General features: G+C 44.8%; 1 pseudogene; it reads left to right on the top strand.

Moving 5' to 3' along the window:
• Positions 1 to 1,602: 1,602 nt before the first annotated feature.
• Positions 1,603 to 6,901, top strand: LOC123153705 (40S ribosomal protein S15a-5-like; annotated as a pseudogene).
• Positions 6,902 to 7,059: the final 158 nt, after the last annotated feature.

The raw sequence follows: 7,059 nt of genomic DNA, 5'->3' as shown, positions 1-7,059 counted from the left end.
CCTCCTGTAAAAACAATCCGTACGTTTAGCATTTTTGTTCCCATACGCCTTCACTTTTTATTTATTTTCCCATTATTGTCCTTAAATACTGCACGACAAATGTGAAGTAAAAAACAATGGGCAAAGAAGGATAGGGAACACAGGGAAGATACTGAATATGAAAGATATCGACACTCACAAACACATGACGCTGGATATTACAAAGATAGTGTGGCAAAACCATGGAGGAACAACGGCTACATTATTCTTTGCCGTTAGATTTAATCCTTGTTCATCCTTCAGGATGGACACCGTCCGGTTCGGTCCCAGACCGAGCCACCGTTTGGACCGGCCGGCGGCGGTCCGGACCAGACCGGAACGACCAGTCTTGCCGTCCTGTTTCTTGGGACCGGACCGGTAGAGGCAAAGCTCGGGCCAGCCCGAGCGGACCGGACAACCACCATCAGTAACGAGGTGCGTGGGAGCAGCGGCGAGGTAGGCGACGTGCAGGAGTGCTCTGGCGAGGTGGAAAACACCGCGGGCGCCGCTCGAGGTGGGCGACGTGCGCGGGCGGCGCGGCTGTTACTCATGAGCGTGGACTCATTACTAGTTTTTGTGTTGCATGCAAGTAATATAGCATGTGCATGAACCCACGATTTGCAGTCCGCCGGCCTTGCCGTGATTAGCGGCTCAAATCGGACGTGTAGATAATCGTCAGATGGTGCCGTAATTTTTGGAACCAACCTTGTTTCCCTCGTACTTGCTGTTTTCTGTTCGACTGAAAAAAAAAACTGCAAAAGAAACGGCACCGTGGATGGCGTGTGATTATAGGAAGCGCCCGGTATTAAATCTAGCTCCTTCCAAAAAAAGCACTTGCCTCGTTTGTTGGATGAGAAAATTACGAAGGAGCATTTCTCTGCGTGCGTGCTGTGCTGAAATAGTATCACGGCCGGGCGTTTTTCCCACAGTCCAAAAAATAGTATTTGCCGTGCCATGGCACTGAAATCCGCAGCCATGGCATGAATTGGTCCGACGGTTGGGGTCGACGGCATGGTCTAGAACTCGCGAACGGCGGCGGTGCACGCACGATAGCAACGGCGAGCGACGGCAAGAGGCCACAGGGCACGGGGAGGAGAGGAAGGAAGGTGTGGGCAAGCTCAGGGACATGGTGGTTCAGCCCAGTTCAGCCGGTGCCCGCGACGACGAGGAAGGGCAACAACGATGATTATGTTTTCTCGGTCCGCTCGGTTGGACCGGTTAAAGACCGGACTGGACCGAGATTTTTTCGGGCCTGATATGGCAGACCGAACCGGCCATTTTATGTAGCGAGCCAGGACCGAACGGGCCACGAGCGGGCCGAAAAGCCCGCTTGGTACGTCCAGCCTGATTCATCCTATTCCATTACAACAAGTCTAGATTTGACATATATAAATTGTTTTGCCTGTCATAGACCTACAATCATCATGGAACATGATTCGCTGTAATATCAAGAGACTACTCAACTACATAATCTAAATATAAAAGTATAAGCAGAACAGAACCATATTAGAACGGGAGCACGCAGTCAAAGGAAAAAATGTGTGATTCACTTAAATGCTCTAGAAAGGTCTTTAAAAAATTACAATGAGGTCAGCACAATCATATTACAATGGGACTACACAATCATAGAAAACCCTTTTGTGCTTCACTTCAAAGCCCTAGAGGTCTACACAAATGTTAAGAAAACATTACAAGGATGTAAGACTTTGCACATAGGGCAAAATTAGCAGGACCGCTGTACATCGGTTTCTCTCCAAAACCGTACAAAAAAGCTTCAAGCAAGTAATGAAGTTTGAATCAAGAAAATGGACAGCACAAAGCATGTGGTGATTTCAATACCGTGGAGCACTGAGCAGTACATTATTCAGTGATCCAAAATTGCAAAATACTAAAATGAAGGTGGTTCTTCATATTCCATTTTGCCCTAGAGTATGTGTAAGAATATACTATTACAGGCCGAATGTGTTTTTTCATAGAAAAGACCAATCAAAAATAAATAAAAACGTATTTTCTATTCAGCAAATGAAGAATTCACTTGTCCACATAGACAAATACAATTATATGTAGCAAGCATAAATGGACTGGACTTAGTTAAATAAACACTCTAAGTTGAATAGTAGTATAGAACAGTGGTCTTGCATCCAAGGTTGGAAAAAGCGGTAGGCGTAAGCGAGGCGGATGGCCTTCGCCTAGTGCCTAGGTGGTAATATAGTTTTCACTCGTAGTGTATTTGTGATTATTATATGAGTGTTGATATTAGTTTAGGACATATAAATAAGTTAATTACCGTCTACTGCCAATGATATATAACCCGTTTGGCATATCAGTGCAGTATGTGGCATGATTTCTTGCTTGGGTAGGCAATTCTTTGCTTGCCCTACCTAGACCTTCATTTATGCCCTAGGCGAGGCGGTTGACTATTGCCTAGCGCCTAGGCGTGCCTAAGCGCTTCCTATGCACTGCCTTTTCCAACAGAGCTTGCATCTCAGATCTCCACAAAATGAGAATTATGCATTTTTGACTTTGAATTAGCAACATGAAACTAGAAACTAGAGTTTGAAATATGAACGGCAAAAGAATTGTCAGATATAGGATCCATTATATAAAAAACCTGTTTTGCAGTATTAGAAAAATATGAATGGATAAAAACAATTAAATTAGATTAACTGGCAGGGACTCAAGACAGAAAGTAGATAATGTGTTACTACTGAAGTTTTTTGTTTTGAGGGAGGTAGCAGGTAGGTGATGGGTGATGATGGGGCTAACCTTTTCTCTTAGCGGGTGACGAGGGGGCTAACTGAATGAAAAATTTGGCATCACAGCCCGGAATGTCATGGGTCGGACCCATTAGACCTTGTACAATGGGAGGTACTTAGAGAGGTGTTTAGAAAAATAAACTGAGTTTTTCTGAAGCACCGGTGTCTATTTCTACAGAAGAGACGCTTAGTTAAGCGTCTATCCTGTATAAATAAGCACCGGTGCTTAAAAAAAGCTTGGTTTATTTCTCTAAGCACCTTCCCTAAGCATCTTCCATTGTACAAGACCTTACTAGGCCTCATTCCAGCGTTTCTCCCACTCAGGTGCGCCGCCGGTCCTCTTCCTCTCTCCCTCCTCTCTGTTGCGCCGCTGGCCCTCTCCCTTGCTCCACATCCTGCACTGCCGGACCTCTCCCTCGATCCATCTCCTGCGCTGCCGGTTTTCTTCCTTGCTCCTTCTCCTGCGCTCCACCAGCCCTCTCTTCCTTCGATCTGCGTGGGCGGCTGATTCATCTCATCCTCTCCCCATCTGCAGGATACACAAGTGGAAGAAGGCAGGGGTGTAGGTGCTACTCAGGCGCGGCGGCAGAGCGAAGCACACCCTCCTCTCCTAAGGTACGAACCTCTCTTCCTCTCCCCATGTATATGCTGCTGTCCAGTACATTTTTTGCCGCTGTCCAGTTACACATTTTTGTTAAAATTGCTGTTGTCCAGTACATCTTTGCAATATATGGTGATGTGTACTATTTTTGATAGCATGCATCAATTGTAGATGGTCAAGAAGACGTACAAAAGAAAAAAAATGATGGTTAGGGGAGCCGCTGTTTTCTTCGCACTTGCTGCAATGGTAGTCATTGTTCGTGCTACTCCCTCCGTTCCAAATTACTCGTCGTGGTTTAAACTAAAACCACGACAAGTAATTTGGAACGGAGGGAGTATAATATAAGGAAGAGAAGACCACGTATTACATGTGGCCCAATGCATGAAAGAGATCGAATCAGATTGATTATCTAAATCAATTTTTTTGGCAAAAGCGATGTGTTGTGTAAAAACATGTTAAGGTTTGAAAGAGCTATGTTCTTATGCTTATGTGACATACCGAGGGATCGCAATTTGTTAGAAGACAGTCCACATCTTATCGTGGAGCAGCAATTAGCAATGTTTTTGGATACAGTTGGGCATAACCTTCGAAATAGGGTTATTTCAGCCATTTTTTGTAGATCATACGGCACAATCAACATCTTTTTTAGAAAGGCTCTTCATGCCATAGGCGACCTTTGTAATGATTATATAAGGCCACCATCATTGGAGACCCCCACCAAAATTGCAGGAAATCATCAAGCGAGCAAGGCCCACTTCTAACGCTCGCTGCATCCTCCCTGATTCCCACCCTGCTCTTCTTCATCGTGAGTGCCGGCGGCGGTGTAACGCCCCAGACACACCCACCAGTGGTCGTTACTCCTGGCGGGATCTAGACTGGCCCCACAGATCAATATTAGTCTTTTCTGCGCACTTTGTCCTCACTCGTGCGCACCCGGGAGCAACTTCCTGGTCGGTCACCCATCCTGACACTACTCCAAGCTGAGCACACTTAACTGTGGAGTTCTGTCCGAATGGGCTCCCGGAAAAGAAGGAATTCCTTATTGATATGAGTAGTCTATCATCCCTATTAAGCCAGACTATCACATACACCCCCACTAAGAGGAACCGACGTCCTCGTCGGGCCACAGGAACGTTTCCTCTTGGCACATATGTCTGTGCATCCAGCCCGATACATGTGCCATGCCGGGTGCCACGACGGGTCACAAACGTCATGAACAATATGACCGCGCACCTGTCCGCAACCATCCGTGTAACCACGAGGGTCGGCTCTGATACCAACTTGTAACGCCCCGGACACACCCGCCGGTGGTCGTTACTCCTGACGGGATCTAGACTGGCCCCACAGATCAATACTAGTCTTTTCTGCGCACTTTGTCCTCACTCGTGCGCACCCGGGAGCAACTTCCCGGTCGGTCACTCATCCTGACACTACTCCAAGCTGAGCACGCTTAACTTTGGAGTTCTGTCCGAATGGGCTCCTGAAAAAGAAGGAATTCTTATTGATATGAGTAGTCTATCATCCCTATTAAGCCAGACTATCACAGGCGGCTGGTAGAGACGCGAGCCGAGAGGTGCAGGAGGCTACAAGTGGAGAGACTGAGCGAGTGACGGGCCGGAGGATCCTCAACGATGCATTGCGCATGATGGTGAACGCGGAGCGGCGGGGGAAGGCTACGGCGCAACTCTAGCACATCTCCGGCGTCATGATCTCGTTCCTCAACATCATGAAGCACAGAGGTACCAGCTACTATGTGCTCCCTCTCATCAGGCTGCTGCATGGTGCTACCTACTGATGTAATAATCTTGTATTTGAATCACTATGCATTATACACCTTCATTTCTCGAGAGCAAGTGAAAAAATAAGTTATTTGGGTTAGTGGCTGCCTTTTCTTTTCAGAGTTTATTTGGGTTAGTGGCTGCCTTTTCTTTTCAGAGTTCTCAGCTTGGTGCTACCTACTGATGTAATAATTTTGACTTCAGCATGTGAAAAGAAAGGATTTTTTTATAAACTTGTAATGTTGTTTGGTCTCTTATGTTTGCTCGGCTAATATCTGTGTTGTGCCCCTGCCTCCTGCCCCCGCAGTTGCAATTTAAGCTGTTCAGAGTTTATGAGAACATTTCTTTTACTTTGCTATTTTACCCTGAAATTTATTTTCCTGACTTTTTTCAGGTTACATAAAAAAATTCGAGGTATTTGATCCACATAAGGTTGGAAAAATCACCGTGGAACTTAAGGGAAGGATTAAAGATTGCAAAGCTCTCACTTACAGGCAGGATCTCAAGGCTATGGAAATAGAAAAAATACAGAACTAGGATGCTTCCAACACGGCAGGTATGTTGTCAACTCATATTTGATTTTTGTGAACATTCATATCTTCTGTTAGTTGAGGGATACAGTTATCTTGCTTGGTCTATTTTGATATTGTTATGGATACCGAATGGACCAGGGAGGTGAAGATATGGTGTGCCAGACCTTGCTAGTTTAAATGTACATTAGGGTTAGGAGCAACTAATATTTACTAGATCAGACAGTATTTTACTTTTACTAGTACGTAGGGGATGTTTGGTTTGTAGTCTAAGTGTGCCACCCCGAACCATTGTCATGCCACAACATCTTAGGCATGTGTTTTGTTCATTGCCACACTTTTCTAGATACACGGTCGACATGTCATAGGCTCAGTTTTTTTGCCAAATCCTACCACACTTGTGGTGAACATTTTGTTCGCCACACTTTGCCCAAGGTTAGATGTGGCTAAGTTAGTCATGAACCAATTATGCCCGAAAAGTTTTGAAAACATTCTAATCAACATGCCATTGTGGGTTGTGGCAGATTTTTGAGTAATTGAGTAAATAAATTAAGCCATGGAAGAATGTAGCATAAATGTTCATCTTTCCCTGCTGCAAAAACCACTTTTGGAAAGCAAGGCAAGTGAAAAACTCTACAGGTTATCTCTTTTGTATGACAGACCATAGAAGGTTTGCTAACTTAGTTGAATTGTTTTGCCACAAATACGAGTCCTATATCTTTTCATTTAGAGATGACTGGCAAGTGAGTAGAAGCACATCTCAGGGAAATTATATAAAACAACTAACTGATACTGTTACGTAGTGTAAACTTTCTTGCCGTTACTCGTATTATTCGGATCTCCTTCGATCCCATCTCTGGTTCGGATGTCAAATTAAGCACTTGTAGCTAAACTTACTTCAGAATGCTTATTTGTCCTGCTTTATTATGTGCTATTCATTTATTTTGTAGAGTTAGTGTGTTATTTCTAACACATTTCCTTTTCGTGCTCTTATTTGCTTTGCAGTGGGGCTAAGTTGTGGTGACCACCCCAAATGGCGTTTTAGATCACGAGGAAGCAATTAGGCAGAATGTGGGCGGCCAGGTCCTCGGTTACTTCCATTAAGAAGGAAACACAGTCATCCCATGCTGAATCAGCCCTGGGCTGCATTGTTTATCTTTCTGTTATGACTGAAGTCATTTTATTTGGACATTTAGAGCTTGCTGCTTTTGTTCATGGCCAACAGAAAATGGCGACACTGACATAAATATTGCAATCCTTCTTTGGGACAGATATTTCTGTAGGCGTAATACACCCATGTACTTTGAGATACACGAGTAACATTCTAGTTCGAGCATCTATGATCTTGCTGAGAACCTTGTCGCAGCCACTTTTCC

The sequence above is a fragment of the Triticum aestivum genome, chromosome 7A (genome assembly GCF_018294505.1).
Source record: "Triticum aestivum cultivar Chinese Spring chromosome 7A, IWGSC CS RefSeq v2.1, whole genome shotgun sequence".
NCBI lineage: Eukaryota > Viridiplantae > Streptophyta > Magnoliopsida > Poales > Poaceae > Triticum > Triticum aestivum.
The sequence above is the reverse complement of the archived record's forward strand: the minus strand, read 5'-3'. Positions and strand labels throughout refer to the sequence as shown.